Source organism: Ursus arctos, unplaced genomic scaffold (genome assembly GCF_023065955.2).
Source record: "Ursus arctos isolate Adak ecotype North America unplaced genomic scaffold, UrsArc2.0 scaffold_17, whole genome shotgun sequence".
Taxonomy (NCBI): domain Eukaryota; kingdom Metazoa; phylum Chordata; class Mammalia; order Carnivora; family Ursidae; genus Ursus; species Ursus arctos.
In genome coordinates this window covers 28,027,433-28,048,964 of record NW_026622841.1, presented here as the reverse complement: position 1 = coordinate 28,048,964, position 21,532 = coordinate 28,027,433, and the positions used below count along the sequence as shown (strand labels likewise).

At 40.5% G+C, this 21,532-nt stretch overlaps 1 long non-coding RNA gene across 1 annotated transcript in view; it reads right to left on the bottom strand.

Annotated features, from left to right (window-relative positions):
* The window catches only part of LOC125282718 (uncharacterized), a 93,259-nt gene that overhangs the window by 18,110 nt on the left and 53,617 nt on the right, over positions 1-21,532 (bottom strand). Inside the window, exon 3 of the long non-coding RNA XR_007189889.2 lies at positions 1-21,532. This exon is cut by the window's left edge and continues 18,110 nt beyond it. This is a non-coding gene — a long non-coding RNA (uncharacterized LOC125282718).

Genomic DNA, 21,532 nt, shown 5'->3' with positions numbered 1-21,532 from the left:
TAAAATTAATGATAGAAGTTTTGCTAATTTTCCCAATTACATCCTTTGTAGTAAAATCAAATTCCGGATCGAGTGTTGTGTTACTTCTTGGCCTCTTTTAATCTAGAACAGAGCAAATGGAACTTACTGTGGCAATAGAATTGTCCTATGTTCACACTACCCGGTTGAGAAACCTGTAGCCACATACAGCTGTTGAACACTTCAAACGCAGGTAGTGTGACTGAGAAATTGGATTTTTTTAATTTAAATTTTAAATTTAAATTTAGTTACCTACATGTAACTGGTGGCTTCTGTATTCAACAGTGAAAATTTCTAGAATAATTCCTCAGTCTTTTGTGTCTTTCAAGTTCTTGTTATTTTTGATTAGTAAGACCAGTTATTTCATAGACGGTCCCTTAATTTGGGTTTTTCAAATGTTTCTTCATGACTAGATTTAGATGATGAATTTGGGGCGGTAAAACTTCAGAAGTGATGCTGTGTTTTCAGCGCATATCAGCAGGCCAAAGATGTTGATTTGTTTCATTACCTGTGATGTTAATTTTGATTACTTAGTTGACATGGCTTCTTGCCAGATTGCTCCACTATTATGTAAATAGATTTCCCTTTATAATTAAAAAGTGTCTTGTGGAGAGATATTTTCAGACTATGTAAATATCCTTTTACTCATCAAATTTTCACACATTATTTTAGCATTTATTAATGATTCTTGTCTGAGTCAAATATTATCCTGATTCCAAAAAAAAAAAAAAAAAATACATTCCCCAAAGTTTCTAATTATCATCTGCTTAAAGGATGAGTCCAATATAAGCTATTCCAACTTCACCAAAACCAGAACTCTGGATTACCATTTTATTTTTTTTTTTAAGATTTTTATTTATTTATTTATTTGACAGAGATAGACAGCCAGCAAGAGAGGGAACACAAGCAGGGGGAGTGGGAGAGGAAGAAGCAGGCTCATAGCAGAGGAGCCTGATGTGGGGCTCGATCCCATAACGCCGGGATCACGCCCTGAGCCGAAGGCAGACGCTTAACAGCTGTGCCACCCAGGCGCCCCATGGATTACCATTTTAAACATGAATTCTGTCTAAAATGATTCCTGAAGAAGGAGATCAAATAGAATTGGTATAATGTGAAAATACATTAACATTCGTAAATGGACTGTATAAGAGGAGTCAAAGCTAAGTTGGTAGTGCTATTAAAATGAGCAAAATAGTTTCATTTTACTATAATGTGTCTTTATCATTATTTATAATCAATAGACATTGAGTACTTCCTGGGCACTTGTCATTTTGGTATATAAGTGTTTTACACGTGATTATCTTATTTAGTTCTTATAATAACCTAATAAGGTAAATGCTGTTATAACCATTTGACAAATGTGAAGTCTGTTGCATAGAGAATTGATAATGTCTTGGATTATATATCTAACTGGTAGAATCAATATATGGAATTTAGGTCTCTCTGTCAATGTAAGGATGTGAATGTCACTCATAGCAGGTTTTATTGGGACTTTTCCACTTTCTTTTAAAACTTAGCTCTGGAAGTACCAGTGTTATATTATTAAAGTATCCAGTTAGTTGGTTCCAGGTCACCAAGCAAGCATTGGCATTGGCATTCCATCTGTGTGGACAGCATATTTAAACATAGGACTTGAGTGTTATTGTTATGATACAAGAAGCCACAGGGAGAGATATATCTAAAGGAAAGTACCAGAAAATACAAAGACAAGTCTTTCTATATAAGTTTGCATATAAGTTCAAGCAGAACCTTCTCTTGAAGGATGAATTTTGTAAAACAGAATGAGATCCCTGGCTTCTCCATTGGGCCAGGTCATGCATATCAAAGAGCACAAGACTACTTTCTGCCCTTGTCACTCTTTAGAAATTTGCTTCTATAATTAGTTCCAGGCATTAATGCTGGCTGGATTATTAAGATAATTGAAGAGGGGGCAAACATATTTACCATAAATTTCCAAAGATTTAGTCAATCCTTAATTTTATTCAAGAATGGATTATATAATTATAGGGTTATAAATATAATAAATTATAGATCTTACCACTAAGAGATTATTCATCTCAATGGAGGTGATACAGAAACATGAAACATGCTCACTGATATTAAAGAGCCAAGGTTAACAAGGTAAAAGTTATCAGCCAGCAGGGTACAGTAAGTTGAATGTATCACCTAAGCAGGGAGAGATAGAAATGAAGAGGAGGCAGGTGCAATGTGGCCTATGGTGGTCTGGGAAGTCTTCACCATAGAAATGGCACTATGGCGTTCAATAGTGTATCCTTAGCAGTCATCATTATGCCTAAAGCATAGATAAGATGAGGTTTAACATGTATGTATTCCAGAAAGGTGGGTTGCCATGCATCCCTTTTTTTTTCCCCAGTCAAGAAAGCACACAATGAATTGAAAGAAAATTAAACTTATTTTTAGAAAGATAAACTTGAAAAGCTCTATTGTATTAAAAAAGGAAATCATCTATATACTTAAGCATTTAACTCTTTTTAGTGACCATTGAATTGTGATATACCTTACATTTCCTCCATGGGTCTCAACATTATGGTCAGGAATAGGTGGCCTGGGACACGTGGGTGGCTCAGTTGGCTAAGCTTCTGCCTTCAGCTCAGGTCATGATCCCAGGGTCCTGGGATTGAGTCCTGCATGGAGCTCCTTGCTCAGCAGGGAGTCTGCTTCTCCCTCTGCCTGCTGCTTCTCCTACTTGTGCTCTCTCTCCCTTTCTCTCTCTGACAAATAAATAAATAAAATCTTAAAAAAAAAAAAAAAGAACAGGTGACCTGATAGCCTCTAACAATTCTTCCATTTTAAGCATTCCCTAGGTCCTTGATCAAACATTGCTTAGGTGATTGACTAGATGAAATACTATGGGAAGTAGCCTATGCAGAGAATAATTGAGATAGGTTTCTCTTACTTTTGCAGAATTGAGTATTTATTAGCTTATGAAGGTATTTAGAAGAGTTTCCTGGTAGCAAAATGAAAACTAGAAATCAGCATCAAGAAAGGCAACGAAAAAGTGGTGTCAGAATTCTGGAAGTCACCCTTGGTGGAGAGGACCTGTAGAGCTAGAATCATAGCTCAGTGGAAGTAGGGATAATAGGCAAGTTCATTTTCTCCATTCAACATGTTGAAAGTATGATGCAATATGCTCTTAAACAAAAGGCTCAGCTGTGGTATTACCCATGACCAGTAGGACAGTGGCAGCGAGAGCTACAAGGAATACAGCTGGTGACGGAGAAGAATCATGATGTATATAATCTCAGAAAGGCCATTTTCTGCCCAAATTCTACAGAGTTCTGCTACCATGAACATTGTTAAATTATTGTTGACAGGGGCGCCAGGGTGGCTAAGTCGTTAAGCGTCTGCCTTTGGCTCAGGGCGTGATCCCGGAGTCCTGGGATGGAGCCCCGCGTTGGGTTCCTCCGCTGGGAGCCTGCTTCTTCCTCTCCCACTCCCCCTGCTTGTGTTCCCTCTCTCTCTGGCTGTCTCTCTCTGTCAAATAAATAAATAAAATCTTAAAAAAATTTATTGTTGAAAAAGATAACCATTACCTTAAGAAAACAGGATTGACTGAGTATAATCAAAAGTCAACTTAACTTGTTTTCTTCACTACCACCCACCCCCACCTCCTTTCCCCCAACTGCCACCTGGTCTCTTTAAATCTGGCCCAGGGCAGGAACTTTACTTATCACACTTATGTCATACAAATTGTTTACTAGTCCCTTCTAGCAACACAATTCTCGATTTAGTAATTAAAATGTCCAATCCCATAAAACTCCAAACTGGCTTTAAAATAAATACTTCTCCTACCCCATTTCAGGCAAGAAGACTGCAGATGGGGAAGCAGATGTGGTCAGAGCTCTTTTCCAAGGAATCTCCTTAAATTCCTTTTTACTTGGCTCAAAGTGAGGGAAGGCACACCAATAGCTCTCTCAAAAAATTTACCGTCAAATGATCAACTCTTTTATAATCTTGTGGTGAAGGGAAGCATTAAGAATTGCGTAACTGATTGGTTTTTGACAATTTATTTGACAATCCTGCATCCCTCTACCACCTAGCTACTGTCTAGCCCACACTTGTGCTATGCATATACTTTGGTAGCCCCGGGATCTAAAGCGCATGAGGTACAGTTCTTGTTCTCTTTGGGGGGAGGGTCATGAAATTAGCACAAAAAACTTACAAGGGAGGATATTATTGGTAGCTGGAATAGTTGGGGAAAGTTTCATAGAGGACATGATATATGTGTCATGATTTAAAGGGGGAGATTGATTTCTTTTCTTTTTTTTTTTTTTTTTTTTAGATTTTTATTTATGTATTTCTCAGGGTGAAAGAGAGAGCGAGCGAGCACAAGCAGGGGGAGCAGCAGGCAGAGGGAGAAGCAGGTTCCCTGCTGAGCAAGAAGCCCCATGCAGGACTCGATCCTAGGACCCTGGGATCATGACCTGAGCTGAAGGCAGAAGCTTAACCAACTGAGCCCCCCAGGCATCCTGGGAGAGATTGGTTTCTAACAAGTAGAAATGAGGGGGAAATGGCCTTATAAATACTGAAGAGAGTATAGCTTTGTGATCCAATGCTCAAAACATAAAAGAAACTAGATGTTTTATCAAAAAAAATAATATTTGCTTTGCCTATACTGTATGGAATATACTTAATTCAGTACATTTTAATATATGCCTATCTCATTTGCCAAATCTGTAAATTGTAAGAAGATAACTACAGTAGATGTTTGCCCCTTTGAGCTTACCCAGTATTTGAACTCACTCCCTTGGAGAAGAACAGATATATCTTCCCTAGCTCCTGGCAGCTAGACTACAGGCACTTCATTGAAACTCAATCAATTGGATATTTTCCCTGGGACTTTAATTAGGAACAAATAAAGCAAAGACACAGGGAGCAAATTGCAAAGCCTTCCAACAGCGGTGACAGCATGTATCTCCTGGCAACAGTGTCAGCGGCAAATTCTAATGACCGGTCCTGGTATTGGAGGTCAGATTCCTTCTGGGGCATCTCCTTGGATGTAGTTCTGGCAGACCTACCTACTTCAGCCTCTGCCCATTTACTGAAGTTTGTTCTTGAGCCTTCCCAGTTATTCTTGAAATTATCCGATATCCTTCCAATAAAATTCCTCTTCTGCTTAATTTACCCAAGTGTTGTCTCTGTTGTTTGCAACCAAGGACCTTGAATAATAGATGTCTCTATTTCTCATTCTCTCTTGTTGACAAAAGAAACACTCAATTATTGAACTGAATTCAACTTCCGTTGGATTGGAAGTTCTGTTGCCAGATTCCGAAGGCCTTTAAAGATTTTGGTTGACCATTCTGTATTTTATTTTTCATGGAATGAGCCATTGTGAATTTTTTTGGCTCTATCTCCTCTTACAATCTCACCTATATCCATGGCTTCAGCAAACATCCCCATAAAAATGACACTATAATCTCTATCTCCACTTCACTTTGTTATAAATTTTCACTTCGTTTTTTCTGCTGCTTGATGGACACCTTCATCTGAGTACACTGTCAATACTTAAAGCTTATAAATTAAAATGTTAAGCTTATATTCTAAATTTTTTTCTTAATTAACTATTTTTCCTAACTTTATGACACTTTTCATTGTGACCCAGGTCCAAAGCCTGAGAGTCACACTTGACTCCGTTTTCCTCCTCATGACGCATCACCAAATCCAACCAAACTGTTGTTCATAAAGTTATTACTTAGTACTTGTGTTGGACTATTAGTCCCCTTGACTTGCTAATTCTGAGTTTATTCTTCTGGGATTAATTTCTCTAGGTCATCCTAGAGGAGATGCCTACAGTAATGAGTTAGAAGGAAAAATAATGAGGAAGAAGAACTAGGTTTGTATTATAAATATATCAAGAAGGATTAGGACTGACCATGAGAATGGATGACTTAAATTTCATAGATGATTCTAAGAAAGAGATTTCAGTAAAATAGCAATAGTGGAGACAAGATGATAAACTGATTCATGAGGGTGGTATGAAAGTTGGGGCTGGAAATACAGTTTCTTGAGAAAATGAAGAGAAAGCAATACTCAGAAGGAGAAATAGGAGTGGAAGAAAGCTGTACATGTGGAGTGATTATGAGAATTGCAGCCAGACTGCCCAGATTAAAATCCCAGTACTGTTAATCCCCATGAATTCCCTCTTCTTTGTCCCTCAGTTTCCTCACTTCTAAAATGAAGGTAATAGTACATACCTCAACAGGGAGGATTAAATGAGTTTGTATATATAAAGCACTTCCAGGAGAGCCAGTAAAACAGACATCAGTAAACATTAGTTCTAAGGAATAACATTATGAAAGACAAAAGCATGTTTTAAGAGACATAAATAAGAAGGTAAGATAAAAAATGAAAAAGAGGAAAGACAAAAAAAATGGCAAAGCTCGATCCATGAAGAAGGGAGATGTTAGAGCAGCCTAGATTTATAAGGTTGGCCATTCACATGGAAATGGCACCTTTTATCTAAGACTCAGAGAGAGAGAGAGAGAGAGAGAGAAAATCAGCTCAGAGAATATATTCGTAACTCCAGGGTAAAGAGAAAGATGTGATGAGCAAGTCGTATTGAGCAATCCGTATGTTGTTCTCTACCAACAGAGACTGGGGGACTGTTTAGGGGATGAACAGATGATAGAAGGACTTTGGCAATCTTCACTGGGATTCTTAGTAACAACTTTGGTCTCAGTCCAAGTAAGAAAAACGTAGCTGGTGATCTCACTCCCGGACCACCCACCTTTCAGTATTTAGTTCCTCCCCTGCTCATGAAGCAATAGTCAGGCCAACTCACCAGGCCCAGAAAATGAGCCGCCATGCTTTGACACCTGCCCTTTTTGTCAGATGTGTAGTACATAGAGGGTAGTTAACAGAGGGAGAGGGTAAGGAGTGAATTCTGGGCACACATTTACCTAGCTCTACTTTCTAGAGGAGGCCTCCTAAAATTTTTGTTGAAAACCTATGAGCCTTCCCCCAGTGTGGTTTGGAAACATTTACGCATCATCCAAGATAGGTATGTAAATTAGAGAATTACATCACATTACACACAGATGTACAGTTTGTCTGCTCTGGGGCTGTCTCTGATTTTACCCTTCCTACCAGGGAACTCTGCCAAGGAACTTCTGAGAAGCAGACAGGCCATGGGCCTTGAGAGGGGGAGTACTGCTCCCTCTCATCCGCTCCAAGCCCACAAGTTAGATTCAAGCCAAATGTACGTCCTGGGATCCATTCTGTTCCAAATGTCAGTGTCTCAGAGGCCAAGAGCCACCACCCATTCCCCTGTAGAGAGTAGCTACTGAAATGGTGGTACCACTTAGTGGTAATCAGAGACCATTAAAAACAATGCCTTTTAAGTGAGAAAACTGATAACCTCTTACAGAGCCTTGGCATGTATCCATTCCATTTCCTTCTAACAATAACCCAACTGGTTGAGAGTGATAGGTGTCATAAGCCCCATTCTATAAATAAGATAACTGAGGTCTAGGGACACTTAACAAAGTCTTCCCATGGTATCTACCATGTTTTATGACAGCCTCCATGAACCAAATTCAGATTCTACTTCTACAAAGCTTAACTAACCAGGAAAATTCACTACCTACTAGAATACCTTGGTAACTATGCAGTCAGAGACTGTAACCTAATTATCGTTGTATTTTCAGCATCTAACCCAATACCTGGCATGACATACTCACTCAATTAGACAGCAAATATTTAAATATATCAAAACCAAACAGAATGGAGTGCTTTATCTTCTTCAAGATGCTTTTATTATTCTCACCTCTACTAAAATGAACAGACTTGATTTCACGATATTCTATAAACCCAAGGGTTACCAAGAGAAATATTGACCCAACAGTAATAATAGATAACTTTATTTCAAAAATGTGTTCATTCCTTGCCTAAGTCTACAGCTAGTTCTCTAAGGATGGGTAAAACACACAGACTATATTCCCCTTTACAGATCTCTCCAAGAATGGGATCATATCATCTACTTCTTTCTGTATCCCCACACGTTGCACAAACTTCTGCAAATATTTGGAACAGAGTAAGTTCTAACTATATATTGAATTCTGAACACTGTTCCTTTCATGACATAGAACTCAACCAAATTATAAAACCACAAGTAATTTCTAGGCCAAGTGCATGATTTTGTGCTAGCAACCATCAGACATACATACAAGGTTTTTAGATAAAGTGTTTTCTCTCAGTATGCTTGTTAAAGAAATAATGTTTACATATATACAACATGAAAAAAAACAAACACAGCTATGGCTTATGAAGGTTATAGGAGTTCAAGCAAAGAGATTCACATGGTACAGTGGTCAGGGAGTCATTGAAAAGATGATGGTTGAGACTCATCTAAAAGGATATTTGTCCTCGAACCACAGTCCTTATCAGGCCTCTTCATCCCAGAGGTATACATGCCCTGGTAGAGGTGATAAGCCTGGCCTGATTGCAGGTAGAATTGTTTTGTTTTGTTTTTTAAAGATTTTTATTTATTTATTTGACAGAGAGAAAGACAGCCAGCGAGAGAGGGAACACAAGCAGGGGGAAGAGTGGGAGAGGAAGAAGCAGGCTCATAGCGGAGGAGCCTGACGTGGGGCTCGATCCCAGGACCCCAGGATCACGCCCTGAGCCCAAGGCAGAGGCATAATGACTGAGCCACCCAGGCGCCCAGCAGATAGAATTGTTTTACAAAACACAGCTCCATCTATTTCTTGTTTGGTGGTAAATTTGTGGGTTCATTTGCATTTTGACCTTATGGAGATCCTCCAGGAACAATACCAGCGGAGTCCATGATCAAGATACAAAAAGAAAAGGAAAATGATTAGGAAGTTTGATTCTTAATAGCATCAAAGTCTGTCAAATGGAGGGTGACCACCTGGATTAGGGAGGCCCTAGGGACAAAATATCTAAGCAAATTCATCACACATTCTTGTGGAAATCCCACAAACCCATGTTATCCAGACACACAAACTCCCACCCTCAAGTCAATGCATGCATATAAACACTCCAAAGTCAATTTAACTTTTCTACTCTCGTGGGAGGTGGAAAACAATAATATCCAGTAAAAAAGCTAATGCTCCTTATTAGAAATTTTTTTTTCCCTCACCTGGGCCTGGCTTAAGTTTCCTTTCTCTCAGGTCACCAGGCTCCAAGCTCAAATATGTTTCCCAAATTGCTTGTGGCATCAATTTTTTTTTTCTTATTCTTCCTTCACCTTCCTATTGGCAATCAACTAACCGTAAGTTAGAAAGGAATATTTAGGTGGCCAATTGGAATTATTTACAGCAATTTCAACCACACTGTAAACATTGACAGTTCATTTATAACTACCACATTAAAATAGTTATTTGCAAATTCAACAGCCTCAAAAGTAATAATTAGGGAGGCTTGATTTTTTTTCAGTGATTTAAGGTATTTAAGAAAAACAGACACACACGCGAGGTTGTTGATACTCTAATTTTCTCTCGGTTCTCTCTGTCTCAAAAGCTTAAAATTTACACTAAGTCCTCCACTTGACCCTAGAGCTGAGAAATAGAAAGAAATCTGCTAGAGGCATCCTTCACTCCCCTCCACCCAGGCTCAGTTTCCAAAATCCAACACAAAAGGCATATTATATATCTTTAGCTCCATGGCCTGAAGGTACCTGACTGGAACTGGGAGCCTGTCCAGTCCAGACAGAAGGAAAATATTACCCTTCTATTTAACAAGGCAGTGCTGAAGGATTAATCATTAAGTAAATAGCAACAAGCCAGGAGGTTTGCAGGAGGGACAGAGTCCCACCCCATGTTCTCAATTTTTCTGGGATTCAAGATGGAAATTATTACAGGGATAGCTTGGAAGGGGCTGGAGTAACAACCACCTTCCAGAGCAAGAAGGAACAATGCACGAAACTTCGGGCCTGACCCAGCCAAGAGGATAGTTCATTCCTAGAGTCTTCCAGAAAGCAAGGTCCATTTAAATAGTCTGCACCATACGTAGGGTTGATAAAACCTGCAGAGCGTTCATGGTCCTGCCATGTGTTGCTGCGTAACTTTAAGCAAGTCATTGAATCTTTCTGAGCCTTGTCTTTCTCAACTTAAAAGTGTATGTGTTGCCTCTATTGTCAGGTATGTTGTAATTAGAGACACACAAAATAAAAATCCTTAGAACGTCCCTTGGAATGCCTAAAACTTCTCAAGCCCCCCTACTATGAAGACAAACCCAAATAAGAGCTGCCTTTTTAAAGAAAAAAAAAAACAAAAAACAAAACAGTGCTGTAATCTGAGCCAGAGGACTTCAGGCATTTGTCTGAACAAAGTGTATCATATGCATTCTCCTAGAAACTGGATCAGATATTGTCTCATAAATGGCCTCACGTTGGGGTTGCAATATGCATGATGCAACCCACATGACTGCATATTGGTAAGACACAGACACTTCATGAAATGTATTATCTCAAAGGTGATTCCCTTTTTTAAAAAATGGCCTTTAAAAAGAGTCTATATTTGGATTTAATCTGTCTCCTGTTATAATTTGTACTTACTAATTTATTCTGCCAAAACCAATTTACTGGGCATTTAAAGTGTGCTGAGTTCAATGCTCAATGCCAAATGGAATATTAGAAACTATTAGACATAATTTCTGAATTTATAACACAGTCAAGGTATAGTGAAGAGGAGAAAAAGCACAAATAAAATATGAAAATCAAAATAGAAGAGAAAATTTAAAAGAAGCACTGAGAGCTACCACATCTGCAGCTGCTGGGGCAGAGCAGCCTATAACCCATCTTTTCTGAGTCTGTCTAGGGTGGCCTCAGGTGATGGAAAGGATAGCCCCCATGGTGGTGACACTCCGTGTCATTCTAAGGGCGAGGCTGCCACACAGCATCACTTAGGGTGTCGGTACAGGTGGTGAAATATGTGTGAAAGTGCATGAGATGTATTTCCTTAAGGACCCATTGGAAGGTATGATGGAAAGAGTGTCAGACTAAAGCCTGATCTATAATCCCGGCCTCCAATCTTGCTCTACTGACCCTGAGCCATATGGAGAGGTACAAGTGTCCTTGCTATGAAGTCCCCATCAGAGATGAGAGGGAGCTACTCACTGGTGTTGAAATTTGCCAAGTCTCCTTGGTACAATCCCAAATGTTTGGAGTATCAATTGAATTGCTACATCAGTGAAGGACTCAAATATTTTTGACACAGCACAACTCATGCTAAGATGGTCCCTATGATCATCATAAACGGGTACCAGGGGGCAGTGAAAAGAGTTCATCTCCACTAGGTAACTCTACACCAAGTCTGTCAAAGAGGTACTATAGTGATCCCGAAGTCCATTCACTCTGCATCATAGCAGGGATGGCAAATGGCACACCGAAGCTGCTGCCTTATCCAGAAATGAAGGAAAAGGAGGAGAAGGAGAGAGAGAAAATTATGAAGGGCCTACTCTCAAAAGACAGACTATCAATTTTAGTTACTGTCCTCCTTCCCCAACCTCTATGATTCACAAGAACAGCCTCATTTTCTCATTTTTCCAATCCTATTGGCCTTCAGGATCTAGACTCCAAGTCTCTTTTGACTCTGCCACTTGTGAGAGCAAAATACCATCCAGAATAGGCTGGATAGGTATGAGAAAGAAACCAAATATGTTTGGTTTAGACTTCTATATTTTTCACATTCTTAACCAAAAATAAATAAATAAATAAATAAGGTAAATACACCCACCCACCCATACACACACTAACCTTAATTTGTTTCTATACATACACACATACATATGTATGACTATATGTAAGAATGAAAGAATAATTTGAATGTGTTAAATGAGTGGATTAAATAATGCATGCTGCAAGGTGTCCCAAAAATGCAATATTGACATGGTCTGGGATAAAGTTCCGTAGAAGAAAGGAAAGACTAAAATACAGTTCTGAAAAATGGGGAAGAGTGGAATAAACTGAGAGCACATGGAAGGACATTCTCTATGAGGGCAACCATTTTTACAGCCTCAGCAAGGCTGTAAAGATGGAATGAATCTCACATTGTGGGAGGTAAGCAGTAGCAAGACTTTTCTTCTTTCCAGCCCTTCAGAGTACAATGTCCAGTTCCTGGACCCCAGCCTTCTATCCCCTCCTCTTGCTTTCTTCCTCTCATTCTCATACTCACATTACTTTGGCACGGTGGTTTCCCAGGACACCTAAGCCAGGAAGTTCCTTTGTTCTAGCAAAAAAGCCATTATATACTCCTGCAATACTTGCTTATCATTTTCCCTCTTTGCTAAATCTTAAGTGTTAGTAGGTAAAGGGTATGCCGTGCCCACGGGTATATAACCCAAACAATGCCTAGCACAGAACAGGCCGCCTCCTCCTCCTCCTCCTCCTCCCCCTCCCCCTCCTCCTTCTTCTTCCTCTTCCTTCTTCTTCTTCTTCTTCTTTTTTTTTTTTTTAAGATTTTTATTTATTTATTTCAGAGAGAGAGAGAGAAAGGGAGAGCAAGCATGAGCAGGGGGAGGGGCAGAGCGAGAAGCAGACACCCTGCTGAGCAGGGAGCCTAATGTGGGGCTCAATCCCAGTCTGCGATCATGACCTGAGCCAAAGGCAGACACTTAACCGACTGAGTCACCCAGGCCCTCCAAGAATAGGTTTTCAAGTTACTGAATGAACGAGCAGATGATTATCAGACTCTGAACAATGAAATGTAGTCTGCAAATCCAGTCTGAAAAAGTAATGACGTTACAAATACAAAGATGAAAAAATATGTTCTAAGTTCTCAAGAACTCGGAGTCTAGTGGCAGGGTGATGGTAAGACATGCGTAAGACGAATCACAAGGTAATGTTATAAAGAGTTTAATAGACACACAGAGTGCTGTTGAAGCATGAAAGGAGACATCAACTCTGCTGGAAGGGTCAGGGTAGGCTTCACAGAGGAGGTGAGCTCTTTGCTGAGTCTTAAAGGATAGGAGGAACATTCACAGTTTAGCTAGCAGAGAGTAAAGCAGAAGACTTGAAATAGGACTAGTGTAGTGAGCAGTCGAGTAAATTGGAGCCCAGAGATGCTTTGAATTACAGGCTTTGTTTTATCTACAGAGAGTCACAGCCAGAGCGCATTGTCACAAGCTGAAGTCTAAATTGCCTTAGATCGCAAGTTCCCAAAGGGTAAAGACCATGTCTTTGGTGTGTTCTCTCAGAATTTCATGCCTCCTGCACTGTGGGTGTTCAATAAATATTTAATAATAACGAGTTGATTAATTGAGAGCATTCATGTTCCATATGCATGGGTAGAGCCCTCTTTTCACTTTAATTACTATTGCTTTAATCATCATTAAATAGCATTTCTTAGATCGCAATTTGGTTCATTGTTAAACACATGGGTTGTCTGAGTTTCTAGCCCTGAGGTAAATAGCAGTATCAGAGAATAATCCTCTTTTCACTGCTGGTGAATGATTTTGTGACACTGCCTATATAAAATGGAAGCAGTGAAATTCTGAAAGAATACTTACTGAGAGATAGCACCTGAGTGAGTGCTGGAGAGGACATGTGAGATTGGGAAGTGCAGGGAATACCCTGGCAGCAACTGGGAACTGAGGGAGTAGTCTACCACATGGTAGACTGAAATAAAATGAGAAAGAGGTCTTCTAATAAATGTGGCAGGACTCAGTGGGCTTCCTGGCCTGACCGTGGTGTCCAGGGAGTGGATCATCCAGAGAGTGCAGCTACTGGGGAGTGTGCTCCAGACCAAATGAACCCAGCAGGGCTGCGGCGGAGAGTAGAAACACACGTGTACGTCCGAGCATCCTTGCCAGCAGATTGTCCATGACTAGACTGTCTCAGGTTGAAAAGGGCGAGTCTCACCTCAGCTGAGCAAAGGTAAAGGGCAGTTATGACTCAGACCAGCAGAAGCTTGGAGAGCAGTAAACTCTAATGCAGAGAAGTAGCACCACGCCCCAATGCAAATCTAAGTTAGATAATGGAACTGCAGTGAAGAGAAGTCAATAGTTGGAGGGGAGGAGGACAAGGAGCAGAGGTGATCACATTTACAGCTTTCTCATAAGCACAAGTAGAGAAAGTATTTAGGAAAGCAGGAAGTCCAATTTGCAGCCTTTGATATCATCCAGGGCCCAGCATAGAACAGGCAATCACTACAGGTCAAGTATGAGACTGGGGCTTTCAGGCAATCATTCTGGACTATCTTAATTCATGTTAATAAGTATTAAATATTGGTTTCTAGTTTTCATTCTTGCCACAGCAGACCCTATTATTCACAAAACATCCAGAGTGGTATTTTTAAAATGCAACTCAGATTGTATTACTCTCCTATGTAAAACTCCCCAGTGGCTTCTCACCGTGTAGCTCTATGATTATTGGTGTACAGCGGTCTTCAACACAAAAGCCTAGAGGGACCAAATTATAAGTGCTAAATGTATGTTACGAGACTGAACTGACCTCTCAGATTTAGTGTGCATGTGACAATCGTACAGGGTGCTATTGCTCCTTACCTCTAGCTATGTTTTGGCATGTGGGAATGTGAACCCATATTTGCTAGAACTTCTAGTTTTCCAACACAAACTGGATATCTACATTTTCAAGTGAAATCTAATTTTGAAATGTTGGATCAAATTTATAAAATATAGTGTATGCCAAGCAAAATGTATCTGCATGATGGTACTGTCTACTAGCTGCCAATTTGCCTCCTCTGGGATAGGACCTAAGCCAGTCTACAATTGGTGTCAATTCACTCTATCTCACGAATGCTGAAATAGGGTTAAAATTTTAGGAAATGTAATCAATGTTGTGAATAGCAAAAAGCCAAGTCACAGGGCAAAATGTCTATCTGCAGACTCTAGAGAATACTATCAAGGGCTGAGGACAAAAGATTAAGGCAGGAGAGTTCAGTGGAACCTACAGTATGTCACAGCAGCCAAGAGAGGTTCATGGAGCCATTGATTCTTCAGTAACTTCCTAAAACAAAAAGCCAAACTAATGAGATTGCCTTGCCAGGCCCTTACTTCTTACTTAACATACCTGGTCCACAATCAGGCAACTTCATCCTCAATATTCACATATGAAGAGGCAGAATAACTCAGAAGGAGCAAGAGCATACTCTTAACCAAATGCTCAGAATAGTATCCATCTCTTCAGACACTTGAATGGATACATGGGTTGCAGAGAATATGGCCTTACTCAGTGGGATACGAAAGTGTACTTCTTGGTGATGGTGCCCAAAGAGGAACCACTAGCAATGGGGAGACAAAACATGAGTACTTAATACAGTTAGGGAATAATACCAGTGAGTATCTGAAGCAAATCCAAAATGAGAGACGCGATTAGTCAATAATGGGAAAGTTCAGAAGCTTGGAGAGAAGGAGAACAGGTAAGCATGATCAGAAGAGTCTTCAGAGAGAAGGCAGGACTTGAGATAAGAAATGTGTTGATATATTGTTTCTGTATCTTGGCTATTGTAAATAATGTTGCAATGAACATAGGGGTGCATGTATCTTTGCAAATTTGTATTTCTGTATCTGTGGATAAATACCTGATGGTGGAATCGCTGGATCATAAGGTAGTTCTATTCTTAATTTTTTGAGGACTCTCCATACTGTTTTCCACAGTGGCTGCACCAATTTATAATCCTACCAACAGTGTTAGAGTTCCCTTTCCTCCACATCCTCTCCAACACCCGTTTTTTGTTTTTTGTTTTTTCCAGTATAGTTGACACACAATGTTACATTAGTTGCAGGTATACAACATAGTGACTTAACTTCTCTATATGTTATGCTATGCTCAACACAAGCGTAGCTACCATCTGTCACCCTAAAACCCTGTTACAATATCATTGACTACATTCCCTAAGCTGTGCCTTTTATTCCTGTGACTTATTCACTCCATATCTGGAAGCCCGTATCTCCCACTCCCTCTCACCCATTTTTCCTATTTCCCCACTCCTCTTCTCTCTGGCAATCATCGTTTTGTTTTTCTGTACTTATAGATCTGACAACCTAAATGTCCATCAATGGATGAATGGATAAAGACACATACATACATACACACAAACACACACACACAAACACACACACACACACACACACACACACACACACACACACAGAGTAGAATCTTAGCCACAAAAAAGAATGAAATCTTGCCATTTGCAACAACAGGGATGGACCTTGAGGATATTATGCTATGGGAAATAGGTTCAGAAGGATAAAGACAAATACCATATAATTTCCCTTAAATGTGGAACCTAAAAACCAAAAACAAATTAACAAACAAACCCCAAACAAACTCATGGGTACAGAGAATAGATTTACAGTTACCAGAGGAGATGCAGGTTGGGAGGTGAGTAAAAGGGCTAATGGGGGTCAATTGTACCGTGATAGATGGCAACTAGACTTTTGGAAGTCATCACATTATAGTGTACCCAGATGTCAAGTTATAAGGTACTCCTGAAACTTACATAATAAAACAAAAACGACCAGAATAAATAAAAGGAAATGATTGATAAAGTCTTCATTGATTCATTAATCCAACAAATGTTTATGGGATACTAGATATGGCTCTAGACATTGGAAATCTAATAAAAAAGAAAACAATGTCCTCATGGAGTTTATTCCAGTGTAGAAAAATAAACAATAAACAAGCTGACAAATAATTTCAGGCAGTTATTAGTGCTGCAAAGAAAATTGAGAAAGGGCTCTAAGATATGCAGGGACTGGTATGGTATTGAAATCTAGGCACTTCTTAGGCATCTATAACCTAAGTGATGCAAAGGAACGAGTCAGGTGAAGGTCTCAGGAGAAAGCATCTCAGGAAGAAAGAATAGCAGACGTAAGGAGGGAATGAGCTTAGTGTGTTCAAAAGAGGTTGTGGGAGGAGGGTGGGGCTATGAGAGGAGATCGGAGTGGCCGTCGAGCAGGGTCCTGCAGCATTTAAAGGCATAGTAAGGATTTGAGTTTTGTCCTATTTTTTTAAGTGGATAGCTATTAGAGTGCTATAGGCAGAAAAATGATATGATATGAACAATATTTTTTAAAAGATCACACTGCCAATTATATGGGAAAATGAACTTAAGGACAAAGGATACATGTAGATAGATCTATCAAAAGATAAATGCAGTACACCAGGCAAAAGAGTAAGGGGCTTGAGTTGTGTTTTGACAGTAATGAGTTGCTATAAGATGAGACCATGAAATACAGAATTCTGAATGCCAGCCTTGAGAATTAATTCAATCCCCAAGGAGAGGATCGAGGTACCTGACCACAGGATTAGTGTGATAGTAGAGCAATAATATATTTGCTTGTTAATCACCTATTTTACTCTACCAGAACATAAACTTCATGAGGTACTTTATCTTATCTGGACCCATCACCATCATTACCATCAACATAAAACTAGAAGCACCTTGAAGGCAGACACCGTGCTAATCTGACTTTGAACAGTTCTGAGCACATAGTAGACTCTCAGTAAGTGATTAATGAATGCAATGAATGAATAAATGATGGAAGGGTGTATTAAATATGAGTTGGATTTCGTGGAGAGATATGGGGTTGAGGCAATGAGGTTGTACAATAATACAGATTTGGTGAGTTAAGGCACAAAACCAAGAAAAGAAACAAAAACGGAGTAGAGGACAAGACACCACCTCTATTTTGAGGAGCATCAGCAGAACTGGGGGCGACCTGCTGACCATAAAGGATAAAACTGAACAAGAAGTTGCAGAAGACTGCAACGGATATGGCAGATCAGATGTCACATCCGTTCTACACATCCCTGCTCCATTCCCTGTCCAGTTTGCTATCCTGGTCTACAGAGATGGGAAAACTGAAAACCACCTTTCCCAGGGGCTAGGATTATGGGTGTGATATAGACTTGGCCAATTAGATGCATTTGCATAATATCTGAATGCAGAATTGGAGGCCACACTGTCCACGTTTGCTATTTTGTTGGCAAGCACAGCCATGGAGGCATTCAAGGGTTTTGCGTCCACATTTAGCAGAGAGGTCTCAGAGTCCAGTCAACAGCTTCATTTGTGTCTAGAGTCAGAGAACAGGGCTCCCATTCTGCTGATGTACATTATACCAGGTTCAATTGTTGTCCTAGGGGTGAAAGAGTAATAGCTCTCTGAATTATAGCGGTTTGCTGATGACGGCCACTTCCAGGGCATGTCAGCATCCAGATTATGGTAGTATTGCCTACTGTGAGGAATCACCAGCTCCCTCAGTGGGCGGACACAGTATCATGGCCTTGGGGACTCTTCCTAAAACAGTCTTCTTCCTAAAAGACTCTTCAGACCGCAGAGTGATTCTGTAAGTTAATCTCATATTAAGACCCTTATTTCTTAAATTAGCCAGAGTGGATTCTGTTTTCCATACCCGAACTTCAACAAACACAATGACTATTTCTGGATCTGAACCCGGGACACAAGAAAGGAAAAGTTAGAGAAGAGGGTAGAGATAGAAAGGGGAGGGAAAACATTCTCTCATCTTGGAGGAGTGGAAATAGGCAATATGACAAGAGGGAAACTGAGCCACAACAGGATAGAAAACCTTGAGCACAGCCACAAAGCAACAAGCAAGGATGAACAAACAAACGTCCTGGGAACCGAGCACAGAAGCTCTGAGTAGCTCGCACCATCAAGGAGGAGATCTGAGGCAGGTAACACCCTGCTAGGGGGCAAGAATTTCCAACAGGGTGGCTGAAAACAGACTCTTTGGAAAGCCTGCCCGTAACTGTTTAGACGAATTCAAATGGTCTGTGTACATGTTTTGAATATTGTCACAAAGAGGAAACGTGGGATTGAGCCATTGGAAACAGTGCTTGCCTTGCTTGTGAGCCAGGGCCCCAGGGGCTGGTGCTGGTGTAATGCAGCAGAAATGCACAGAAACACACCCTAGGTACCAACAAAGTACAGGTCATCCTGGAGGCTGCTGTTAGATAATAGAAGGACAAAAATCCCTTCCCAACAGAATTTGAATGGTCTAGGAAAATCCCACAGAATGAGCAATTGGAAATTGTTTTCTCAGTGGGACATCAGAAAGATTGTACAGAGTTATGCAACTCTGGGTTTAGCAATGTCTTGGGTTTCCAGACTGCTCTTGCCAACTTTCGACCAAGGATTCAACAGGGAAGGATATGATGGATGTGGAATAGAAGAAAGGCAGAGATGGATATAACGATGAATCTGAATGTGTTTTACAGGTGTTTAAGTTTTTTCCTTGCATTAATTTGTTCATGCTTTTATTGCTGTGTTTTTACCCTGACCCATGTTGCAAAGGACTTAAAGAAGTGTGTGACCTATTTAGTACTTTTTCTACTTTTATTTTTTAAAATATGTGTTGGTAATCATTATTTGGTAATGTGTGGAATCTGTGTCTCCAATCCTACGTCTTTGTCCATTCTCTTTGCTGAATTTGTAAAGAACTTCTAATAAAAGCAAACAAATATGCAAATGTCAACATGATTAACACTCATAGGCATCGTTCTCATATGGAAAATTATTTAAATCACCTATTCCAATGTGCTCATTGTGGCAATCACACAACCTCCATAAATTGTATTATAAAAGAGCACACACACACACACACACACACACACACACACAGACACACAGAGTTGATGTTCCCACCTCCAGTGACTCACAGGCAGAATACAGGCTACAATTTGCTGTCAGGCTGTCAGGCTCTGAATCTATTGGGCGGGTTGATTTCACTTGTCCTTTCTAAAGTTGCTGTCTCTGCCATCTTGGGGCTACAGGGACTTCTAAGTAGAGGGTAACTACAATGCTCTAGAAAGCAAGGGTGGGGGGAGAGAGATGAACTCTTAAAGCTTTCCAATGCATCTTGGCATAAAACCCCAATAGTTCTGGGGCACCTGGGTGGCACAGTCGTTAAGTGTCTGCCTTCGGCTCAGGGCGTGGTCCCAGCGTTCTGGGCTCTAGCCCCACATCAGGCTCCTCCGCTGGGAGCCTGCTTCTTCCTCTCCCACTCCCCCTGCTTGTGTTCCCTCTCTCGCTGGCTGTCTCTGTCAAAATAAATAAGTAAAAATCTTTTTTAAAAAAATAAACCAGTAGTTCTAACGAGATTTTCAGTTTGGGTGTGATGACACAAAGCCCATAAGCTTCACGTGAACCCTTCCACACTGTGCATCACAGCATTCTATACCATGTAGGTGCTGGTCACCTTACCATAGAAGTTTGGCGCTGGAAGGGACAATAAATACTTGATAAGGTGTTAACAATCCAGATCTCCACGTCTCCTGCTTGGGTGGCTCACCACCAGCATTTCCATGAAGTAGCTTTATCTTTCAAAATATATTAGTGATGACAAAGAAAATATCATGGGCTGGTCCATGTCACAGTGGAGAGCCTGTGATTCTCTCCCGTCAGAACCAGAGGGGTCTCATCAAAACTAGACTCCAGGGGTTAAAGCAGCTCTGCACACCCACTTCTTGTAACGATGATGACCGTGATGGCAATGTTACGGCTTCAATGGTACCCCCTAAAATCCGTATGTTAGAGGCCTAACCCCCAGTACCTCATAATGTGACCTTATTTGGAAATAGGATTGTTGCAGATACAATTAGTCAAATTAAGACGAGGTCATACTGGAATAGGGTGGGCCCCTACTCCGATGTAACTCATATCCTTAACAAAGGAGGAAATATGAACACACACGTGCACATAGAGAACATCATCTAAAGATGAAGACAAAGACCTACGAGCTAAAAGAATACCAAAGATCCCCGGCAAGCCAGCCAAAGTTAGGAAAGAAAAATGGAACAGCTTCTCTCTCGTAGCCCTCAGAAAGAACCAACCCTGCTGGTACCTGCAGCATAGACTCCTGACCTCCAGAACTGTGACACAATACATTTTTGTTGTTTAAACCCCCAAGTCTGTGGTACTTCATTAGGACAACGGTAGGAAACCAATCCAGGAAAGAATTCTAACCATAAACATCTAATAACATTAACATCATTGTACAGCATTTTGAAGGTTTTTTCTCCAAGTCAAAGAAGAAGGTAGAACAGGTTTTTGTTTTAAATAAACGGTTGGAAGTAACAGGACATTCCCCCAGCTTACATCCAAAGGTCATGGAAGAGCAGAGACTAAAATTATGAGTTTTCAGAACTGATTTTCTAAGGTTCTGTGACCACTGGTAGCCCGACCTACGTTGAGGGAAAGAAGGTGGGGAGGGGAAGAATACAACACCCAGATACGCACTGTTCTCCAGGTCTGCTTTTTAAGGTTAGCTGTTAATCTTCAACAAGAAAATGTAGAAGATGGATTCTATAAACTCAGAGTTGAGTGGGAACATGGGAGGTGAACTGACAGTAATAGCGTAACTCACCGCACAGTTGAAAAGCACTGGAACAGAAGCTTCCTCTGGGCCCTCTGGCTTTAGTATTCCATGGATAAACTGAAGACCCGCTGGCTTTGGTCTCCCCAGGGCTCTTGGGCTACATATCATGCCTCTCACCTGGGGCTGGCTCTGTCCTGGCTCCTGATGACAGCAGTCCAGAGTTCAAGAT